Source organism: Phalaenopsis equestris, unplaced genomic scaffold (genome assembly GCF_001263595.1).
Source record: "Phalaenopsis equestris unplaced genomic scaffold, ASM126359v1 Scaffold001304, whole genome shotgun sequence".
Lineage (NCBI taxonomy): Eukaryota > Viridiplantae > Streptophyta > Magnoliopsida > Asparagales > Orchidaceae > Phalaenopsis > Phalaenopsis equestris.
Genome location: NW_018165743.1, coordinates 30,609 through 54,526, shown reverse-complemented (window position 1 = coordinate 54,526; position 23,918 = coordinate 30,609). Strand labels below are relative to the sequence as shown.

At 32.1% G+C, this 23,918-nt stretch overlaps 1 protein-coding gene across 1 annotated transcript in view; it reads left to right on the top strand.

Moving 5' to 3' along the window:
* Positions 1–23,918, top strand: part of LOC110033838 (mitochondrial inner membrane protease subunit 1-like) — a 50,323-nt gene that overhangs the window by 4,084 nt on the left and 22,321 nt on the right. The window lies entirely within an intron of this gene.

The following is a 23,918-nucleotide window of genomic DNA, read 5'->3' as shown; positions in this document are numbered from 1 at the left end:
ACCGTCTTCCTAGGTCTACCTTTGCCTTTCTTAACATAAGTCGAATCTAAAATATCTATTCTTTTAATCGGATCATTAGATGGTCAGCACTTAATGTGACCAAACCATCTAAGACGACTTTCTCTAAAGGAGCTACACCAACCCTATCACGAATATATTCATTCCGCATTTTGTCTCTAAGTGTAAAGCCACTCATCCACCTAATCATTCTCATCTCGGCAACACTTAACTTATTATTATGCTTCTCTTTTAAAGGCCAACATTCAGCGCCATAGAGCATTGCAGGTCTCACCACCATCTTATAAAATTTTCCTTTAAGTCTAAGCGGTACTTTTCTATCACACAAAAGGCCCGAAGCATTCCTCCACTCAACCAACCAACTTGAATTCCACTATTAACATCTCCATCCATCCACGCTTTGAACAACAGACAACAACAGACTAAATCATTCACACCTTTTAATAATTTGATCAAACCAACTTATTAAACCAAATAACAATGAAAAAATAAATATTATTACCAACTTCCAATAGAAAATTACAACAAACAAACATAAATCTGAAATTGCAACAAACAACAACACAAATTCACCCTAGGATTAGAGTTTTTCCTGGGTTTTTTCTCTCGTTTTATCCACGAGAAGAATATCATCAGCAAAAAGCATACACCAAGGTACATCCTCTTGTAGATGTCCAGTAAGACCATCCATAACTAAAGCAAAAAGATATACGCATGTTGCCTAATGGAATCCAACAGAAATAGGAAAATATTTGGTTAATCCTCCCTCAGATCGAGCACAAGTAGCAACTCTAGCATACATATCTTTAATGACTTGAATATAAGTCATATCAACACATTTCTTCTCGAGAACTCTCCAAAGGATATCTCTTGGAACCTTATCGTAAGCTTTTTCTAAATCAATAAAAATCAAATGTAGATTCTCCTTGTTATCTTTGAACTTCTACATCAAACCTCTCAATAAATGTATAGCTTCCATAGTAGACTTGCCCAACATAAATCCAAATTGATTATGAGAAATCTTTTTAATACGTCTTAACCTATGTTCAATTACCCTCTCCCATAATTTTAAAGTATGACACATCAACTTAATTCCTCTATAATTTGCACACTCTTGTGCATCCCCTTTATTCTTAAAAATGGGGACCAAAATACTCTTCCTCCACTCCTTAGGCATCTTTTTAGTTTTTAAAATAATATTAAAGAGTCTAGTAAGCCAAGAAACTCCCATATCTCCTAAATATTTCCATACTTCAATTGGGATATCATCAGGTCCTACAGACTTACCACCCTTGGTTTTCTTTAAAGCCTCCTCAACTTCTTTTTTTTTAAATAAAATTCACTTTTTTTTAAACATTAATCCAAATTATTGTGGCATTTGATATCGTCTTTTTTTTGTTATTGTAGATTTTAGATATTGCAAAACTTCAAGTTATTGTTTAAAAGGAATTGTACTTATTTTCTAATTTTACATCCAAAAATATAATATATGCTTAAAAGTTGGACTAAGAATTTTGATCTGTTTATGTTCTTATTTTATATGGCTCGTTTTGAAGTTTGTGTTAGTAAACCTTAACCCATCAAAGTTCTACATTAAATTTATATCAGAGCTCAGCTAAAACCTAGGCTAAGTACAGTAGCGATATATACTCAACTTTGCTTTCGTCCTATAGTTTGCTATCCTTGTGGCTTTTGCTTGGCTGTGTGCTTCCATGCTCACATGGTCTGCGTTTGGTCATGCTCGCTAGTACCTCTCCTTTGGCTTGCTTGTTGTTTGCTAAATGTGTCTAGTATTTGGCATATTATGTGAATGGCTTATAGATGCATATTTTAAAGTCACCCAATTGCATATTTTAAACTGAGTCTCCATTCTTTGATAACTTTGTGGAGCCCCTTAATACCCCCATTTGGGTAAACTCTCTTTATCTCTTCGTCTACGACATCAACAAGTTCAAATTATATTTTTGGGTTTAATTTTTGTCGTACTGTTACAAGTTTTACCTATAGATTCTCAATCATCCATGTCACATTTTCTTATGAAGATGGATGTTTCTGGCCCTTAGGCTCGAGAGATATGGATTGACATTTCTTCCTATGGTGATTGACAAAAGGTGAAATTTTAAGGTCTTCCTGTATATTGCAAATCTTGTGTAATTTTTTGGACATGATTATGTTGATAGTTTCAAAACTTATCCATAATTTAGTCATTCTTTAGGATTCTATTTGCTGTTGGCACTTTTGATCTTAACATGGGCATACAAAATTACCTTTTTGTTCATACTCACGGTCAAATGGGATTTTCCAATATTCCAGGTGCTGCTTTCTCAGCCTTACATCCCTTAGGATATTTACAGCTTGAGTTAGTGCCTTCACCCATTATTTTTGGTAACATACCCCCTATTTTTCCAATTTTGGAAGTTGAATCTTTTTGGTTTACCAGGGGTATTCTTGGTTCAGACATTATTGAGGATCATGCTGTTACTCTTACTCTCTATTCTCTTTGTAACGTTACAGTTGTTTTTCCAGTGCTACTATTATTTGTCTTTAATAGCATGGTTATGATGATTCTTGTTCTATCCAAACTTAAAAATATATTAAATGTTGTATTGATTTGGTGGATAAAAGATTTCTGCTGGTATTTTCTCATCAAGCCTCTAACTGAAAGAAAATCATTTTCCATTTTCCTCAGTTATTAGATTCCAACCGAGGCATAATATTTCCCACGACACATTTGGCATTCTAGAGTTGATGTTTGGCAGTTGGCATGATCTATTTCTCTCGGATATGCGGCAATTTATTTTCTTTTTCTCTCTCAATGGTAGTTTACGTACTATTTTATCATATATCTATATCATGTAAGATATAAAATTTTTCTGTTTTAAGAAAATAATTTGGAGCATATACATTATCATGTCAAATTGACATAAGACATAACAATCAGGTCAACTAACAAAGCAACAAAGGCTGAAATATAAACAAAATTTGGTAGGCTATGTTTCTATATGATAACCACCGACTGTCAAGAGGTTCATAATTATATTCATACCATGAATGGTGGTATAATATTCAGAAAATTCCATTTTAAATTGATAAATTTGAAGATTTTTTTTATTAATGTTACCATTTGTTTGATTCCAAAAATGTTGAAATTGCTAAATGAAAAGTATTAGGACATATTCAATCTTATTGTTTCCGTAAACCAAAAATATTTGTCATTCGGTGAGTAAAAGGATCATTTGCATGAACAAATTAAGCATTGCTAACCAGATGATCATAGGGAGTTTGTATATTATGATAGGGTTTATAGTTTTATAACTGGGTGCTATATGCCTTGGGTTTATTTTGTTGCCATTTTATGTTTATTTGAGGGATTAAGGAACAAATTATGGTACATCAAAACTTATATAAATATTCTATGGATTGTAATCATTGCATCGTAACTACTACATAACTACTATTTAAGGCTTAATCTAGACCTTTGATTAGTGAGATGGATTGTAATCATTGCATCGTAACTACTGCATAATGTCTCTAAGAAAATCATTACCTTGCCGAACATACACAAACATTATAATTATGCATAATTAGATATTATCTTATTTAATAAATTATATTTTTACTAATATTTATTTTAAAGATGAATTTGATGAAGATTTATGTCATAGCCCAGTTTGAGAGCTTGAAATTACTAAGGCAGGAATAAAGATACATTAAAACTTATTTAGTTATAATTTTTACCACTAACAAATAGCTATTCAAATAAATCAAAGGAGTAATTAACGGAAAATAAAACTTAAAAGTAAGAAGTCATGAATACAATTATGATTCACTAGATCGGTTACTTCTATAAATATTCTCTATTCTAGTGCTCTTTATCTATCTTAAATCTTAAACTTGAAATATTAGTTAAAAATATGATGTTAACTAATTAATAAATATTCATATTTCTAAAATATAGTAACATAAAAAAAAAATTAACATGCAAGCTAGTCAAACATAATATAATTGATAATTATTATTCAATTATGATTCTGTATGATAGTTCATAATTAAGTTCAGTATATATATATATATATATATAACATAACTGTTAATCCTGTTGAAAAACTGATAATGTTCATGATGATATGTCCAATATATAAAAGAACATGTAAATCAAGATAAGATTATGCAATTGAATTTAACAATTAATAGGTAACTATCCATAAAAGATTTAAAAGAAGCAAAATAGTACTATGGTTTAAAAGTAAGAGTATTTATCTTTTTATTAGGTGACTTGCTCATGTCTTTTTGCTTCTTAGAATTTGACTTAATCAATTTAACATCTAAAATAATATAACAAGCATTCATATTAATAGAAATTTTTTTCACATCGCTAATCATTCTTAATATGGCTTTATTTTTATTTCATTTCATATGTAATTAATTTTTTAAATTCTTTAAACTTTAACGTATTATATTTTAATTAAATTATTAACACCATAACTTTTATATAAAAATATTTAATATTAAATTCTAAATATTAAAGATGTAATTTAATTCTAGGATTTGTTCAAAAATTTAAACAAAAGCTTACTTGTCTTTGTCAAGGAAATTATACCCATTGTCGTCTTACACTTCAACTGCTCCAGTTGCCCTCAAGCCTGCCTAGCTTGCTTTGTACACTCTCTCACTTGTCTTCACACCTATTTGATTTGCCCGCGTTTCCCCTACATATGCAATCAAGTTTCTGTCATAGCTCGCGTGGGTGCAGTTGCAAGTTCTTGCCTCACGTTCGCACGCTGCTCACATCAAATCCTTGTTTGAGCTTGGTCGTGCTTAGCTTTGCCTTCGCTCCATCCCAATCTCCCTTTTTTTCCTCTACTCGCATGCTCCGTTGCTCAGTTCCAGTCTCCTATTTTTTTCCCTTTCATCTCTCTCAGTTAGCATCTCCACTTGATTTAGCTATTCGACTTGTTTGTTGCTTCTACGCAAGGGGTAAATTTTAATCCATTCCATCTCACCTTTGACTTTGCCCCTCTTCCTTAAATAACAATCCGACTAATGTCAGTTGGATCTAGCCACTATTAGTTTGTTAAAATTCCTCTTTTAATTTGATCAGGTGTTACAATTTACAAATGCAATTATATTCTTTTGTGATTGAGGTATTTGGGTCCATATATGATGGTGTGTTCGCGAACTCAAACTTATATATAACAAAAGTCAAAATTTGAGTTTGAAATCGGCGGTTAGCATAAAGTTATTGAATATATTTTTGAAATGTACTTGAATCTATATCTATATATAAGTCTGTACTTAAGATTGAAAATGTATTTTTGTATGAGATTAATTTTGAATCTTAACTTTAAATGGGTGTTGGAATTGAATCTAAAATTATATCTTAACCTAGTTTAATCTAAATTTAATATAGATTGTGAATATGAACTTTATGTGAAATTGAAGCTCCTCTTGAATGTGAGCCTAAACTTGAAATTAAAATTGAATTTTTTTGTGAATGCAGATCTAAGTAAATTACACCTATTTTTGGTTGAATAGTCAATTTAGCAAACTAATTAAGTGATTTCTTAACATTAAAGCAAATAAGTCATGTCTACTATAATTGATGAATCAATTGAACAAGTTCATTAAACTCCTAAATTCTAATGATGTAATTTCTAAGAATCAAATTGAATTTCATTATGCTTTTGGTGTGACTTGAAAATTCATAAAGTGAATCTTATGGAAGAAAGTTAGGTTGCTATAATTCAATAAATTTGTTAATAAAGAATGCTTTAAAAGAAACCTGTAGATCAAAACTCTTATCCAGATTGTCAGAATAGAACCAGGATATTTCTTATTGATACTAAAGGGGGTATATAAACCCATTACAAGATATACCAACTAGGAAAGAAATAAAAACTGGATAAAGTAGAATAAGAAAGCAATAATAGAGGCAATCTTCTAATAACAAAAATAAATAAATATGTAATCTCATAATATATTCTATTACTCCCCCTCAAGTTAAAACATAGATGTTAGTCATGTTCAACTTGGATTTAAACTTATAGAACAATGACCAAGGAAGATCTTTGTAAGGATGTCTGCGAGTTGGCCATCGAATGACACAAAAGAAACACAAATCTTCCTGTAATCGAGTTTTTCCTTAATGAAGTGTCGGTTAATCGCAATATGTTTGGTGAGATTATGCTGCACTGGATTGCGAGCAATGCCAAGGATGGTCTTGTTATCACATAATAATTATAAAGAGATGGAGACCGACATATGTAGTTCGCGGTGCATGATGTGTAACAAGAGAGTTTCACATATTATCAATGACACGAACCAAAATTTTGCTTCAGCGTTGCTCCGAGCAATCACCGACAATTTTTTTGTTTTTCCACGTGAAAAAATTTTTCTACACAAATGATCAGTACCCCGAGGTAGATCGTCGTTCATGGACGGACTCAGCCTAATCAGTGTCTGTGTATACTGCAATAAAACGAGAAGTGGCGCGAGAAAAACAAACCTGAGCTGTGCCTTTTAAATAGTAGATAATCCAGTGGACAGCTTAGAGATGATGCTCATAGGGGTCATGCATAAATTGATTTATTATATCAATCACGTGACATATGTCGGGGTGTGTATGAGCGAGATAGATGAGTTTCCCCACAAGACACTGATTTTGTCTTGTTTACAACATCAAGTATTTTTTTTATTGGGATCCATCATGACTGCCACCGGTTTGCACAAAAGCATGATGTTCTCTATCAATAGGTCAATCACATATTTGCACTGAGACACGCAAATGCCTTGAGATGATTGAACAACTTTCATGCCTAAGAAGTGTTAGAGAGATTCCAAATCCTTTATTTCAAAGGAAGTAGTTAGAATGTCTTTCAGAGAATCCAATGCTGGTAGATAGTCCACAATGAGTACAATATCGTCGACATCAACAATAAAGATGTCAATTTGGACACTCGAGGAGTGTCTGAAAAAGGGAAAAATATTACATCGGGACTCCAGACGTAAAGCTACGTCTGGAGTCCAATGAAATTAAGTCACGTGTTTAACCCGGTCCCACCGCCTACAAAATAAAAAAAAAAAACACTCATTTCGCGCGTGACCCAACTTGACTCTTCGGCCCCACCGCCGACAAAATTAAAAAAAATGCTTTTTGTCGCGCAACCGGCCTGCATCCAACACCTAAAAAGCCAAAAAATATCTTTTTGTCGAAAGCGAATCACACATAAAAGTGATTTTTAGCATTTTCTTTTCCCGCCAGTCCGCAAATGCACATTTTTTCATGTTAGGTTTTCTTCTCGCCTTTGGTTACTCAGGTAGCTAGGGTTCCTAGCAGGCGCGATGGATTTCTCTCGCGACGAAGAATCATTGGTGATTGACTCTGAAAATAATGCCAACGAGTTTCAATGAGGTGAGTTTAGTTTAGTTTAATTTTGGTGCAAGTTTTTTTATTAATTTCGTGTTATGCTGGTGTTAGTTGGTTTTTGTTAGGTGTTTTAGTTTTTAGTTATTTTAGTGTTATTTTGGTGTTATAGTGGTGTTTAGAATTGTTATTTTTGTTTAGGGTTTAGGATTGCTCGGGTGTTATGCCTGTTTATTATGGTGCTATTCTGTTATTCTACTATTTTGTTAGTGTTATTCGGGTGTTATTATGGTGTTTTGTTCTTTTGGCAATGTTATTCTAGTTTGTTATGTGTTATTGTTTAGTTTTTTGTATTGTAGTATTATTGTGGTGTTGATATTAGTGTGGTGTAATTGCGGTGTTATTGTGATGTTATTGTGGTGTTATTATGATGTTATTGTGGTGTTGTATTATTGTGGTGTTATTGTGGTGGTAGTGTGTTATTATTATCGTGTTATTGTGTTGTGGTTATTGTTGTGTTACTGCGGTGTTATTGTGTTTAGTATGATGTTAGTGTGGTGTTATTGTGAAGTTAGTGTGTTATTCTTTGGTGTTATTTTGATGTTTCTCTATATCTGACCATTGTTAAATTGTTTTGTAAATTTGCAGTTTGAAAATTAGTGCAATGATCCAATCGCAGAGAAATTTCTTTGTACCGCTGTCCACAATTGTACCGCTGTCCACAATTATCAAGAAGCATAAGAAAGCTACTGTGTCTATGTACACCATATAGGATTCACTGTTAGAAATGACCATAACAGCTATTGACCGAACTTTAAGATGATTAAGACCAAAGATTTCATTTGTGGAAAAGCTGACCACAAGGAGTCAAACTTCATCAATACAACGAAGTTCAAAAAAACAGACACGAGAACTGGTTGTCAAGCCATGGTTCGATATGCTGTCGATGTTGAATGCAATTGGACACTGAAGAAATTCATTAAAAGTCATAACCACTATTTGGCCGAAAGTAGTGATAAACATTTGCGTTCCAACAGAAAGATAAGCGAGTTAAATCCAGATTTACTGAGATCAATGACAGGATCAGAGATTAGAACAACGAATGTATATAAATTTATGGTTACAAAAGTTGTGGGTGTGGAGAACCTAGAATGCACGTAGAGAAATGCATTCAATTTTATTCAAAGAGAAAGAAGTGAAAGAATAGGACAATGAGATGTTAATTCTCTAATACAATTATCCATAAAAAGACAAGCTGAGGATATCATGTTTGCCTAAGAGTTCCAAACCGATAAGTGTGTTAGACTCACAAGCTTTTGTTGGAGTAACGGGTTGTCCAGACTTGATTATGATTGTTTTGGGATGTAATAATTTTTTATACAAACTATAAATTAAATAAGTATAATTTATGTTGCGCTTCTTTTGTGGGGGTTAACCATCATTGACAAAATGTCCTCTTTGAAGTTGGTTTTTTGTCTGAGTAGACAATTTATTATTTCATTTGTTTTTTCAATGCATTTATTCGAATAATAGACGACAATCATCCAACCACAATTTTCACTGGTTAAGATCAAACAATGACAAGAGTCATTGAAGATTGTCTCCCACAGACACGACGCAGGTTATGTCAATGATATATACAAGAAATTTCCTTCAAAAGTGCATTGTGGTATGTGTATCAAGAGTGCGAGTGATCTGTTTTATAAATGCATGAGCAAGTGCGATTCCGAGTTTGAAGAAAGTTGGTCTACAATGATTGAGAAGGAGAACCTACACAGCAACGTGTGGTTAGATGACATGTACAATATCATACATAAATAGTCGACAATCTTCAATAAAGAAATATTTTGAATGAGAATATTATCAACACAAAGAAGTGAGTCCGCAAATAATAACTGTCACAGTGTTTCCAAACCTACTAGCTTTCTTGCTGATTGTTTTGTTATTCTTAAAAATATAATGAAATCACGACGCCAAAATGAGAAGGATAAAGATTTCAAACGTGATCAATCTGTCTTTATGCTTATGGTTAAAGCCAAACCAGTCTTGAGGCAAGCTGCTTCATTTTTTTCGAGGAAGCTTTGCTCAATGTTCTAGCTAGAGCTATTGGATGGGCTATGTGGACTTACCTTTGAATTCTCCACAGAGAGTGACTCAGAATATTATGTAAAGAATTTGGATAATCAAGGGATAAACAAGTCCTGGATTATGAAACTTGACAGTTAATTCTAAGGTCACTTGAAATTACAAAAAGTTTGAAATGATGTGATTATTGTGTTCTCACTTTCTATATGTTCTTATTGTGGCTAAAATAAAGTTGATTCCCGACAAATATTTCTTATTGCGATGGTCTGTTCGCTCTAAAAGTGACATTTATAACATGTTTGGCTACGAATATCTGAAGAAGTCCCAAATGACCAACGGTTCTTCAAGTGGCCTACTATTTCGCTCACACCTCACAAGTTTGCGTACCATATCATTAAAAAAGCACAAAGAAATGAAATAACCGAGCTGATGCTTTGGGAAACATTCAAAAATCTCTCTAGAAATGTTGATGACGCATTAGCTGGAAAACCATTTCAAGCAAAGAAAAAACAAAGAGAAAAACACCAAATACCCAATGCAATTTGAATGACCCGGCAAAGATGAGGCCGAGTAAATTTTTTACATCTACGTTAAAAGGGTATTATGAGAAAAATAAGAAAGCAAAAACTATATATTTCTACAATCTAAAATGCTTTAATCTATGCATTATTCTTTCTCTAACCTTAACCATTGCTTATAGAAAAAGATCAAAAAGCATCAACATGCCGAGAACCTGGTATTCCTTACGAGGTAAATTTGTTTGAAATGTCAGATTGTCTCAGCCATGTATATAACTAAAATTCAATAGCATTACGCAGTTTTTAATTTAAATTTTTTTTATAAACTTGTATTTTTAATTTCTCCAATGTGACAGGAATATGATGCATCTCAACCAACAAAAACATATACCAGACTATTGATGAATTCAATAAGCGAGCTCTAAATGTAATATTAACGAGTTAATGTGGTTCATTGACAATTTTAACATGTTCATATGATTGATTAATATATTCATTTGATTCAATAATTGGATGATTCTCTTAAAGCACCAATTTTATTCAATAATTGCATGATTTATTTGATTTAATAATTGGTTGATTAGTATATTTATTTGATTCTTTTTAAGTGCAGACACAACTACTACTAGCTCAAAGTGTATAAACAATTTACTTGAACTTTTTATGAAGAATCACTGTAAATTTGACACAATAACACCTGAATAACACTTCAATGAAACCACAATAACACAATAACACCACAATAACACAATAATACTACTTCAATATTATAATAATATTACCTCAATAATACAACAATTATACCTCAATACCAACACATTAACACCTGAATAACAACACAATAACACTTCAAAACACTTCTATAATAGTTCAATTTCACATCCTCAATACAACCATAATAACACCTGAATAACAATTTAATAACACCACAATAACACCATAATAACACAACAATAACATAACAAATACCAGAATAATAGCTCAGTTATAACTCGATATTACCACAAAATTCTAAAATCAAAATCTCAATAACTTCTCTATTGTGAAGTGTTATTTTGGTGTTACTGATTTGTTATGTTGGTGTTATTGGTGTTATTTGTGGTTTTATTCGAGTATTCCTGGGTTTATACGTGATTTAATCGGGATTATTTTATTTTTCGTCGTGTTATTTGGGTAAAAAGCGGTATTATGAGAATATTTAGCGGTGTTATTCCGCAAGTTATGGACTGATCAGGGTGTTATGGGAATATTCTCGGTGTTATACCGCGGTGTTAGGGAAATATTCCCGCGTGTTATACCGCGGTGTTATGGGAATATTCCCCCGTGTCATTCCGCGGTGTTATGGACTCACCGCGGTGTTATGAGAACATTCTCGGTGTTATACTGCGGTGTTATAGAAATATTCTCTCGTGTTATTTGTATTTTCATATTGTTATTTATGTTATAATCAGCATTATAAAATATAGTTTCTAAAAAATCAAATTTTTTATTAAATTAACAAACAAAAAATGTATATGCTAAAAACCTGTACAACTTGCGTTGTATTTACTCAACAAACATAAAATATGTCACATGCTGAAAGATTGATAAATTGACTTAGATAAATAGCATTATGAGAGAAATGTCTAAAAGAATAGTATTAGTGTTTATAGCAATATCTACAATTATTGAATTAGTTATTTTAATGATACAAGGGACAAAAAAATTGTTTATTATTGAGGCCTAGACTAGATACAAATGGCATAGACAAATTCAACTCTAAATCTTTCCATATCTGCCTACTAGTTTAGATTCTCACTCCAATCGATCTCTTGAGTCTGTACTAATATTTCCATATACTTGCAAACGAACATGCCACAATCAAACCTATTATTTTGTGTAGGTACACCCTTAGCAAATGTTAGTGGTCATTTATTTGGTTTGCCTCTGAATGCATGAACATCTTTTACAAATAGTTTGACGTGCAAAGTTTATTGATGTGTTATTCTTGATTTATTGCTAAGATTGTTGTGTTATTGCAAGTGTTGTATTATTATTGTGTTTTGGGTGCATTGTTGCAGTGTTATTGGTGTGATATTATGTTATTTTTGTGGTATTTTGTTATTGTTCTGTTATTGATATGTTATTGGTGTCTTATTGATGTGTTATCAATGACTTAATGTTTTGTTGTGGTATTGATATGATATTGCTGTTGTTGGTGTTATTTTTGTGGTATTGTGTTATTGTTGTGGTTTTGTTGTAATATTATTATGTCATTGCTTGATTCTGATATTGGTGTGTTATTGTTGTATTATTGGTGTGTTATTTGTGTGTTATTACTGTGATATTGATGAAGACATTGCTTGGTTGTGGTATTGTTGTTGATGAAGTGATATTGGTGTGATATTTGTGTTATTGATGTGACATTGCTTGGTTGTGGTATCACTGTTGTTGGTGTGCTATTGGTGTGATATTGGAGGGTTATTGGTGTGATATTGGAGTGTTATTGATGTGACATTGCTTGGTTGTGATATTGTTGTTGTTGGTGTGTTATTAGTGTGATATTAGCGTGGTATTGGTGTATTATTGGTGTTATTAGTGTGTTATTGTTTGGTTGTGGTATTGTTGTTGTTGGTGTGTTATTGGTGTTATATTAGAGTTTTATTGATGTGACATTGTTTGGTTGTGATATTGCTTGGTTGTAGTATTAGATTGTTATTGGTGTGATATTGGAGTGTTATTGGTGCGGTATTAGAGTGTTATTAGTGTGGTATTGATGTGTTATTGATGTGGCTTTACTTGGTTGTGGTATTGCTGTTGTTGGTTTGTTATTGGTGTGTTATTGGTGTGACATTGCTTGGTTGTAGTATTGCTGTTGTTGGTGTGTTATTAGTATATTATTGGCGTGGTATTGGTGTGTTATTGCTTAGTTTTGTGGTATTGCTGCTGTTGGTGTGTTATTGGTGTTGTATTGGAGTGTTATTGATGTGACATTGCTAGGTTGTGGCATTTCTTGATTGTGGTACTGGAGTGTTATTGGTGTGTTATTGAAGTGTTAATTGTGTGTTATTTATGTGACATTGCTTGGATGTGTTATTGCTGTTGTTTGTGTGTTATTGGTGTGTTGTTGTCGTATTGATATGACATTGCTTGGTTGTGATATTGCTGTTGTTAGTGTGTTATTGCTGTGGTATTGATGTGACATTGTTTGATTGTGACATTATTATTTTTGGATGTGTTATTTGTGTGGTATTGGTGTGTTATTAACGGTATTAACTCCAATTGTGCAAAGATAATAATAATTGTGTTAATTATACTTACAACATCGTGACCAACGTCCCAATGCACTTTGTTGGGCAAAGTCGTATAATCTCTATTTTCTCACTTTCAACTTTCCTACCAACAAAATCCAATGTTGATTATCAATGATAGAAAATAATATGATTTCAATATTTTTAACAGTTTTTTTTTTGATATGTTGCAAAAAGGCTATCCTATTAAATCTTATATGCATATACATAAAATGATAATTTGGATTGAGTGTACAAGGAGGATATGAGTTAAATTTATATAAATACATTAAACTTGTGTAATTACTCAATATTGCGACGTTACATATATGCTTGACCTGTATAACTCAGGTGACCGGGTCGTTCTTTCATGCAATATGGTAGCAAAAACATCTATATGCTCGTTTGCAAACCACCTGTTCAGTAAATCATCCTCCAGGCTCGCTCGGTCTATTACAATCCCAGAACTCTTGTTAACGCTAATATCATATCCACCTCGTTAACAAAAAAAGCTTGTGATATATGAATATAATACTACTGCATAACATTAAAACTGTTGTGAACATTTACTTACTTTCCATTGTATCTGGCAATGCAGTCATCGATTACATCCTGTATCTCAATTGGTACCAATGATCTACCAAGAAAATCAATAACAGGCGCCGCAGGACGAGACTGCAAAAGAAAACAATACTTATAAACTACAATATGAAAATCTAAGATATGGTTCACACTAGAAAGAACAAATTTTTAGTACCACTATAACATAGTTGTCTGCATGGGAGCTGCGGCTCTGGCTCTTGATGTATTCTATAGGGCTTCCAAAATTTGATATTGTTATTGCAATAGTTTCACGAATATATTCTCTTTTGCTCAACTTTATCAGGAGTTTTTTCTAATGATTCTTCTAAGTCAATATATTGTACATCTGACTCCATTATTTGTTGATCTTAAATCAATGCAATGTTTACATTTATTTCAGATTGTTGGCCCTCTTGGGCTTCAGTATCTGCAACAGACGTCGCAACACGAGTCTATAAAAGAACAATAGTTATTAAATATAATATCAAGTTAAATGATAGGATACACAATAGAATGAACTATTTATCATATGGGCCAGAGAGTCAAGAACATCCTTTACGGCTCGTTCGACTTCGTCAGGATCTTCTTGTGTTGTCTCATCCTCAGTTATAACGCCGTCTTGTGCATCTTTTATTGTTTCTTGGCCATCTTGAGCTTCAGTATCTACAACAGACGTCGCAAGACGAGTCTACAAACGAATAATAATTATTAAATATAATATCAAGTTAAATGATAGGGTATACACTAGAATGAACTATTTACCGTATGGGCCAGAGACTCGAGAACATCCTTTATTTCTTGTTCGATTTCGTCGGGATCTTCTTATATTGTCTCATCCCCAATTAGAACATTATCTTGTGCATCTTTTATTGTTTCTTGGCCCTCTTGGGCTTCAGTATCTACAACAAACGTCGCAATATAAGTCTACAAAAGAGCAATAATTATTAAATATAGTATCAAGTTAAATGATAGGGTACATAATAAAATGAGCTATTTACCATATGGGTCAGAGACTCAATAACATTCTTTACTGCTCTACTTCATCGAGATCTTCTTGTATTGTCTCATCCCCAATTACAACATTTTCTTGTGCATATTTTATTATTTCTGGGTTATTTTGGGCTTCAAGCTCTTCTGAATCTTTTATATATACAAATAAATTCTTATTATCTCTCTTCAATATCCATATCATCTTGTACAGGATGTTGCTTAACAAAATCAGTTATTCTCTTTCTTCTCTTTAGCAGGTATTGTAATTCAGGGGAATCCAATTTCCTCTTCATTCTATTGTTGCTGGACTCATCCCTTTGGAGAGAGGATTGGACTGTTCCTGTTGTCTTTCTCTCAACTTCTTTATCAGCTTTAATCTCTTCTAATCTCTGAACTATAACTATTAGGTTAGACAATGTGTCTTCTACATTAGACAACTGTTTATTCATGGTACTCATTGATTCTTGTATATTTATACTGATTTTTTCCCTAGCTTTAAGTAGCTCGATTATTACTTCAAATTCATTATTTCCCTTTGTATATGTTGCTTCTGGTGTGATATCGCTTGAAACAATTGGACCCACGCCATAGGATTTGGGTGAAGGTGGTCTAGCCGGAGTTTCATGGCGTAGGAGTGGCCTAGCAGAATTGGGTGGTCTGAATTGAAGAGCAATTGAAGCTCATATTCTTTCAACTTTAAAAAAGTGTCATTAACCTACAATGAAAATCAAAATGTCCAAAATAAATTTAGTAAAAAAATCTATAAATTTAAAAAATCTTTTAATGCAATAAATGACTTATATATACATGATCAAACCTCTTAAAGATTTCATGAATCTGTGGTTCTGTCTACCCATAAATTGTTAGTCACCTCAGCATGCGAGGTCTAGCATCAGATGCAACAAGAGTAAACATAGACGTATGCTCATAAAACCAAAGCTAAGGATGAGACATCATAAACAGACTTGTCAGAAGGAAAAAAATTAAAAATAAAGTCTCAAGAAAAAAAATTTAACGTTTACAATATGTACTTACCATTAAAAGAAAAATAAAACCATTGATGTATCAAAGTGACTGATTCCGTTTTATTTTGATAACGAAAATGTTCAATTGATCAATCAGAAAATTACAAATAACAGAAGACCAACTAAAAGAGGACTGTAAATTCTCCCCAAATGAATGAAACCCTGCGGGCACAATAAAATTACTTGAGAAAAAAAATAAATTTATTAGTAAGAGCTTCAAAAATAGTTACTCAAAAGAAATGGAAGACTTCTCCTGAAAATTTAGTCAACTCTTCTTTTATTTTTCTAGCATCTAAACCAGACGATGAAGTTTTTCCAACTATGTGCTTCTCCTCTATTGGGCATACCTAATAACAAAGCAACATGGTCAGGATAGAGTTTTACCTCCTTCCTATCTATTATGAACACTCTTCGTTCATGATTCTAAAATTTCAAGATATATAGGGTCAATACATTATCTTGGGGATACAAAAGCATATAAAAAAATTGGATCACATTCATTTATTTCAACAACTTCATGGCCACCTCGGAGACATTATGTATAATAATATCAAGTGAACCCTTTACTGCGGAAGGACGACATCTACAATTGAAAGTTCTTGCATTTATAAACCTACAATAGAAGTAAAAAGGGGGCATTATTTTATAGACAACATTCTTCACATCATTAAATGTTATTCAAGTTTTATTCAAAGGTTCTTATGGTGTTATTATGGTATTACTACATTGATAACATGAATAACACATGTACAACCGGTAAAATACCTAAATAACACCACAATAATACCAAAATAAGGTCCAAATAATACCACTATGCAATTTTATTAAGGTTAGATGTTATTGCAGTATTATCGATGTGTTTTTGAGATGATAACACAGATAACACAAGAATAACACTAGAATAACACAACAATAACACCAACATAATACAATAATAACACCAATACAGAGCTGTTTTATGGTATTATTAAAGTCTTATTGTGGTGTTATTGCAGTGTTATTACGATGCTATTAAGGTAATAACGTAATATTACTTCAATAACACCACCATGCAGCTATATCGGGTTTTTATTGAGGTGCTATTAATGTAATAACACCACAATAACACCACTACTCAGCTGTATTGAGGTGTTATTGTAGTGTTATTATTGTGTTATTGATGTATTATTTATGCTATTGCGGTGTTATTAAGGTCATAACACAAGTAACACCGCAATAATACATTAATAACACCATCATAACACAACAATAACACTATAATAATACCTCAATAACACTAAGTTAGAGCTGCAATAAACACAACCACACAACTGTATTGAGGTGTTATTCCTGTGTTATTGAGTATTTTTGATGTATTATTTATTCTATTGTGGTGTTGTTAAAGTAATAACACAAGTAACACTACAATAACACATAACACATTAATAACATCACAATAACACAATAATATCACCACATTAAAACCAAGTTAGAGCCACAATCACACCACTATGCTGTTGTTGGTGGTGTCATTGAGATGTTACTAAGGTATTATTGCGGTGTTATTGATGTATTATTATTATTTGCACACAAATAACACATCAAAAGCAACAAAATAACAATGAAATCACGTTTCGGTGTTATTTCGTGATATGTAAGTGTTATTGCATTCCAAAGTAAAATGAAAAAAGTTACCATGTAATCTATAATAAACAATGTAGTATAATACCTCGAGGACTTTAGATGACCGCTAGCTTCTTCAATTCTCTTGCGACCTTTTATGGTTGTGTGTTAGCAAGAAGAAAATAAAACCAAAACTTTGAATATCAAGTGTCCGAACGACGCAATGCTCAACTTAAAAAATGTTGGCGAGTGCTTGGGTTTGACGTAACGTTGCGAGGAAGATAAACAGACCTTGCGAAGATCGTGAAATGAGCGTTTTTTTTTATTTTTATAAGCGGTGGGATCGGGTTAAACATGTGGCCTATTTGTGTCTGGAGTCGGGACATAGCTTTGCGAACGTAGCTTTGCATCCAGAGTCCGAACGTAATATTTTTTCTGGCAGATGACAGTAAAAGAAATAGGAGGTAAGCTTAGTTTCAGTGCTTGGAGAGATGGCGAGTGGTTAAGGGGGATAGGTTTTGGGATCAAGGTTTTTTTTTGTTTTTTTTTAAAATTAGGGGATCAGGTATTTAGCTTTATTAAATGTTTGTTAGCCTCAAAGTAATTACATTGGGTTTCCTTGCATAGGGATTTAAGAGAAAAGTCTATAAAACAATTTGAAATTCAAACTGGTAGAAATAGAACCTAACTCAACAAAATAGTTATGCTAGAAACCAGCCAATGAACATGAATATTGGGACTCCTAAAGCATGAAAAACATATTCTTGAATTCCTCTTCAATGTTGCTGGCCAATTGAGGTGGATAAGATGGGTTGCTATTTTGATGCAAAGCTCTACAATCATACCTCCTTTTAGCAAATTAAATTTGAATATCATTGGATAGTGTTGTCCACTTAGGTTATTTTTGGAGGTTTAACTTGATCAACTCCATCATCTGATCTAGATGGCCTTGAGGATCTTCTGGAGGTCTTGATATTTTTTTTCTTGACGCTTCTAAACTAATTTTAAAATTCTATGGCAAATTTATGATGTAATATTGTCTTTGCTGGGTCCCAAGTCCTGGTTGTGAAAAGTGGAGGATTGCGTTAAGGTAGTCAACAACTAGCATAAAATTTGTCGAAAAATTATGACATGTATCATTTAGATCCTTCTGCAAATGCTAAGGTTTCCCCTAGAAGTGACTTGTTGTATGGTCTGAATACAATGAAAAATGTGCAAGGGTCGATGCACCGCGCATGGGTGTAGTGTGAAATAAACAAGAGTTTCCACATTACAGATGTGAGTATAAAAATTAGCCTATAATATCAATATTAAGATAGAATCTTGGAATATAGGTACTCTCACAGGTCAATTAATAGAATTAGTTAATATTATGGTTCATAGGAAGATAAATATCTTATGTATTCAATAAAATAAATGTGTTAGAGAAAATGCTGAGAAGATTGATAACTTAGGTTTTAAACTTTGGTATTTAGGTAGGAGTCACACTAAAAATGGTGTAGGTGTAATTATAGATAAGAGTTTGAAAATAAAGTTGTAAAAATTAATAGATTTGGAGATAGAATTATAACCCTTAAGATTATTGTTGATTCTAAATTTTTTAATGTTATAAGTGGTTATGCTGTTCAAGCAGGATTAGATATTGATTCTAAAAAAAATTTTGGAATGTCTTATAAGAATTAATATAAATAATACCACTTGAACTAAGAGTTTTTATTGGAGGAGATTTAATTGGACATGTTGGTAAAGTGGTAGAAGATTTTAAAAATTTTCATGGTGACTCGGTTTTAGAGTAATTAATGAAGAATGTAGAGCCATATTAAATTTTGCTTTAACATATGATTTTATTTTTGTTTATATTTTATTTAAGAAAAAAAATGAACATATTATTATTTATAAGAATGGATTTAATAAAACATAAATTAATTATTTTCTTATGAGAAGAAGAAATCGTCGAGAATATAAAGATTGTAAGGTCGTTCAAAGTCATAATTTAAGTACTTAACATCAATTAGATGAATAGTTGTATAATAAAGAATAATGAGAATCAATTTTATAGAATTAAATGGAGGCATCTAAAAGATAATAACAAAATTAATCTTATGAGTAAACTTCAAGATTTCAAGATTGAGATGTTCATAAAGTAGCAAATACTATTAAAAAAGTGGCAAAAGATGTACTTGGAGAATCAAAAGGAAAAATTTGTAGAAATAAAAATAGTTGGTAGTGGAATAATGTTGTGCAACAAAAGATTAAATATAATAAGTTGTGTTATAAAAATTGATTTAAATATGAAAGCTTAGAAAATTGAGAAAAAATAAGGTGACTTGTAGGGAGTCTAAAAGAACAATTTGTGACACTAAAAATTATGTTTCTTATGATTTTTATAATATATTAGATACTAAAGGAGGTCAAAAATATATGTATAAACTAGCCAAATAAAGAGAAAAAAAGTGAAGATTTAACTCAAGCAAAGTATATTAAAAATGAAAGTAAAAAAAAATGTTTTTCTTAGAAGAAGATATTCAACATAGATGAGTGAACTATTTTGATAAACTTTTCAATGAAGTTTCTTAAAACACGATCAATCTTAGTGATCTTAATCTCGTTAATAATAATAAAATGTTTTATTTTTATCTTTGTAATAGTAAAAAAGAAGTGGAGGAGGCTTTAAAGAAAACCAAGGGTTGAAAATCAATTGGATCTGATGATATTTCAATTGAAGTGTGTAAATATTTAGGATATTTGAGAGTTTCTTGGCTTATTAAACTCTTTTATCTTATTTCTAAAACTAAAAAGATGTCTGAGGAGTGGAAAAAAATATTTTGATCCGCATTTTTAAGAATAAAGGAGATGCACAAGAGTGAGCAAATTATGATGGAATTAAATTGATGTGTCATGCTTTAAAATTTGGGAGAGGGTAATTGAACATAGGTTAAGACGTATTACAAAAATTTCTCATAATCAATTGAGATTTATGCTGGGCAGGTCTACTTTGGAAGCTATACCTTTATTGAGAGGTTTGATAGAGAGGTACAGAGAGAATAAAGAGTATTTATACATAAGCAGGATCTATATATAATTTTTATTGATTTAAAAAAAGCTTAAGATAAGGTTCCAAGAGAAGACCTTTGGAGAGTTTTAAAGAAAAAATGTGTTGATATGACTTATATTCAATTCATTAAAAATATGTTTACTAGAGTTGTTACTTGTGTTCGAATAGGAGGATTCATCAAGTATTTTCCTATTTCAGTTGGATTACATCAGGGTTCGGCTTTAAGCCCATATCTTTTTGCTTTAGTTATGGATATTCTTACTGGACATTTACAGGAGGATGTACCTTGGTGTATGCTTTTCGCTGATGATATCCTTCTTGTAACTAAAGCTAGAGAAAGAGTTAAAAAAAAACTTGAATTATGGATGTCTACATTGGTGTCTAAAGGCCTTCGTTTGAGTAGATCTAAAACTGAATAAATGGAATGTAATTTTGCTAGTAGTAGCTCTAGTGGCAGAGTTTTTAGCTATGAGCGATCAAATCATTAAAAGGTGTGAATGCTTTAGATATCTCGGGTCTATTGTTCAAAGTGATGGTGATATAGATGGGGATGTTATTAGTAGAATTTAAGTTGGTTGAAGTGGATGAATGCATTGGGCCTATTGTGTGATAGAAAAGTATCGCTTAGTCTGAAAGGAAAATTTTATAAGATGGGGTGGTGAGCTGCAATGCTCTATGACGCAGAATATTGACCAAAGAGAGAGAAGCATAAAACAAAGTTATGTGTTGCTGAGATGAGAATGCTTAGGTGGATGAGTGGCTTGACACTTAGAGACAATGCGAAATAAATATATCTGTGATAGGGTTGGTGTAGCTTCAGTTACTGACAAGATTAGAGAGTCGTCTTAGATGGTTTGGTCAGATTAAACATTGACCATCTGATGATCCGGTTAGGAGAGTAGATGTTTTAGATTCTACTTATGTTAAGAAAGACAGAGGTGGACCTAAAAAGACTTGGTCATATTGTATAAAAAAATGATCTTACTTTATTAAAATTAAATGAAAATATGACACTCAATAGGACGCAATGGAGAAAAATGATTCATGTAGCCGACTTCACTTAGTGGGATAAAGACTTGTTGTTGTTATTGTTGTTGTATAAAATTAATGATGCCAGGATCAGGTGGAGATTTGAAACTTTATTAAAATTGACATTTGATCAAACTTTAACAATATAAACAATTTTGACTTACAAAAGGATGGGCAAATGCATCCTAATAGGTATTCCAAAATTTCATTTTCCAGTATATCATCCCAATTCTAATCCCAGCTGCCCTCTTTGGAACTGTCGCTTAAACAATTGATAATTGATGTTGGTTGAATTGCTCTTCATAATTATGGACTTTCATTTCTGTTCTTTGGAACCTCTACCTATTAGATTGGCATTGAGAGTATGGCCTTATGAATTGTCTGACAGATGAAGGGCTTTAATCAAACGGTTGGAAAGATATCCTTGGCAGCCAATTACATTTGAACATAGCAAAATTGATGATGGTCCAGGGCAGTTTAAACACCTATGAGCAGTACATTTTTTCTAATTACTCTTAATATTATCAAGGAAATCAGGGATATGATGGTATCATATAAATTTCTTGATGAAGTATTTCACATATCTTTAGCTTAATAATGGTTAAAAATAAGCTTGCAACCGATTCAATTATACACTTACAATGTCCTCTATAAATTTAGATGAAGGATCCTTTATGGCTTCTCTTCCAATTACCACTCCTTCCTTGCCCTTGATGACGATCTTCCATTAAATTTTCCAATTCTACTTGGGAGATGGGAAGAGGATGCTGCTCAATCTCTACTCACCTTTGTTTCATGACCAATGCCAACGCCAACTTCTTTTCCCAACTTTTGTTTTTCTCTTTCTTTAGAAACTTCTTGCCATAGGCCCCATTTTAGCTAGTGCTGCTTCCCAGTTCAACCTGTGGTGCGGTTACTAATTTGATTTAAGGAAGTAGGTGCCTAAATGATATGCATAAACTATGGGTACATGGTTGTATTTTTTTTTTTTTTTGTCATGAGGGCAGAGATGAACTTAGGTCTGTCGATTTGACTTCAGAAGTGCCCTTGCATGCAGCATACATGTATTTATAGTAAAGATGCATGGCGTGTGCTGTGAGGTATGGAAACACATTGTAGTGTGAGGGTGGGCGAGCAGAAGGGTTGGGGCGGGGTCACTTTAAGGGTGTGGGAGGATGAAAATAATATAATAAGAGAGAGTTAGGTGGTGGAGTGCACTAGAGACATATATGAATTGCACTTATAATTGTGACAATAGCTCTAAAATCATAAAATTTGTGCGGACATGTGTGTGTTCACACTTGTACGCGTGTATATGCTTACTTGTCTAGGTTACCTTTTACTTTTGTATTCATCATCATATTAATATTATTTTAATAAAAAAGGACATCATTTTTATTTTTATTTTTTCATCATATTTTTGTTTTTGAGCTCCCTGCTATCTGTGATAATTGAAATTAGTTAGGGACTCATATTCATTTGATTCAATTATTGTGAGTTAAATCAGGTTTTTTTGTAGGAGGTTCTAATAAACTTGAGACAACACATTCTTACTATTGTTTTGTTTTGATTCTCCAAAGCCTGAGATATGATATTCTTAATTTTATGCGCCAATAATTGTTCAAATAAAACAAAGTTTTATAAAGATGCATATTTTATTCGGATTATGACCATTAGTTTTGTTTTTTAAAAATAAATTTCTAATAAAATTTTTATACCGGTTAATTCTTTTTATAACTGATTTATAGCTCAGATATCATAAACTCTTATGAAAGTTTTACTCTTTGGTTATTTCTATTGAAGGTCAAGTTCTATGCTCTTGGTTTATTTTAATGGAAAGTTAATGATTTCAAATTGACCAGACTTTAGGCTTTTGCTCTCTGATTATTTGTATGTGTGTGACATGTTGAGCCCCAGGCTCAGTAAACTCAAAATGGTTAGATAATTCACATTTAGATCTGCCGTCATCACTCATTTACATAAGTAGTCTACAAGTTAGGTTAGTGAGATATTATATATATATATATATATATGTATATATATATATATATATATCTATATATGTATATATATATATATATATATATAGATATATATATGTATATATTACTTATTATTCATCAGATTAAATTGCATTTAGTTGTATTCACTTTTTGAATCTTCACATTTTAAATATTTAGCTCTCAAACAAGGTGCTTTATTTGCTGCCTCTGCTCCATGTTCAATCGGCACTTTTAAGCATAGCTTATTGTATGCAATAAAGTTATATTTGATGAATCCACAATTGAAAGTATTATTCAATTCCTTTTTTTAATTGGAATTAAAAATAAATTCTCTGCTTCTATTACTTTTTTTGAAGGTTCAGTGTAATCAGTTTCAAGC